Genomic DNA, 1,555 nt, shown 5'->3' with positions numbered 1-1,555 from the left:
ACATCACAGACATCCTCAAGGAACACCACTCCGTAGAACTGTTGCAACAGCCCGAAGGCAAGGAAGAGAGGTGTGCATGGATAAGCGAAAAAATGTTTAAGGAAATGAAGGATAGGCATCCGAAAGCCATCCAGAGTATTCCGGACCTTCCGCGGTATTTGAAGGAGCAGGAGGAAAGGGCTGCCTCACACGTGGTGGGGTCAGCCCCAACATCACCAACAAAAGGAAAAGTCAAAGAGTAAGTAGAACCCTTGCTTTTCTTTTGTTTTTAATGACTACACTTAACCTTGGGTGCTTGAATGTACGTGGTCTTAGCTCGAAGTGGAAGCAAGCTTGTTTCCTCGACGACCTCAGATCACACGACATGCATGTGATGGTTGCTACAGAGACCAAGCTGGACGGTCTACAAGCCTTCTCGCCCCTCCTGAATGACTACGAGAAGATCATGTCTCCTAGCCGGACCGGAGGACGAGGGGTGTAGTAATACTGGTTCGAAAAGGCTTGGCTCTGCAGACAAGTGCAGTCTATGTAGACCCAGAAGCTGGGCTGGTCGTCCTTGATGTGACATACAGCAGTAAGGCCTTCGGGTTGATCGGGATCTATGCACCTTGTGCTAGAGGATTTCAAACTGATTTTTATCGGCGCCTAGAGAACTTTCTCGTGACATCGAAAACATTAGTAGTGTTAGGAGACTATAACGCTATAGTTGATGCGCACATCGATAGCGTTGGCTCGATCCATAGGAAAGTAAACTCACGCCTCGTAGATCTGCTTAAGCGTTTTCAGCTGGCAGATCGTTACAGACTTGACCATCCGAACGTCCCAGAGTGGACCTGGATGAGCGGCGACGGAAGGTTCAAGTCTTACTTAGATAGAATAGTAATAAGAATTGGAGATAAGGCTAGTTTTAGCTGTCCACAACTCGTCCATGTAGCTTACACTGACCATAGAATGGTCAAGTGTACACTGGATGTAGATAGTACAGTTAAGAGAGGAACCGGCTACTGGAAGCTGAACAAGTCTATTTTGACTTGCGAGGCATACCGCAGCCGGATTAAGGGGTTAGTACAGAGGGCGTTAACCGGCGCTGTGGTTAACAACCGATGGTGGTTCGCCCTCAAGAGAGCCATTCGTTTTGAGTCTATTAGGTTTAGCCGTCAGCTAAGACTAGATAAGGCCAGAATAGAAGGGCAACTAGTTAAGTACCTAAAGGAGGTGTTGAGGTTGGGCTCCGCATCTCACATTTTGGCAGTGAGAACGGCCTTGGACCGTCACCTCAAAGCCAAACACGAGGGGTGGAGAGTTCGGGCTAAAGTTCGCGCATTGGGCCGTGAGGGAATTAACGTTGCCGGATGGGCCCGTATGGTAGAAACCCAGCGTGGCAATGATGCCACAATTAGGTCTCTTGTCGATGATAATGGGCGTTCGGTCGATGGACGGGACGAGATGTGCGATGCGCTTCACAAGCACTTTGTCGAGTTGTTCGGGAGTGGCGGGGCGCTGGATCATGGTGAGGCCCTTAGAGACTTCCTTTCTGGCAGCCCGCGTCTCTCTG

At 49.7% G+C, this 1,555-nt stretch overlaps 1 protein-coding gene across 1 annotated transcript in view; it reads right to left on the bottom strand.

Annotated features, from left to right (window-relative positions):
• The window catches only part of LOC106874360 (fumarylacetoacetate hydrolase domain-containing protein 2), a 90,045-nt gene that overhangs the window by 84,625 nt on the left and 3,865 nt on the right, over positions 1–1,555 (bottom strand). The window lies entirely within an intron of this gene.

Source organism: Octopus bimaculoides, chromosome 22 (genome assembly GCF_001194135.2).
Source record: "Octopus bimaculoides isolate UCB-OBI-ISO-001 chromosome 22, ASM119413v2, whole genome shotgun sequence".
Lineage (NCBI taxonomy): Eukaryota > Metazoa > Mollusca > Cephalopoda > Octopoda > Octopodidae > Octopus > Octopus bimaculoides.
The sequence above is the reverse complement of the archived record's forward strand: the minus strand, read 5'-3'. Positions and strand labels throughout refer to the sequence as shown.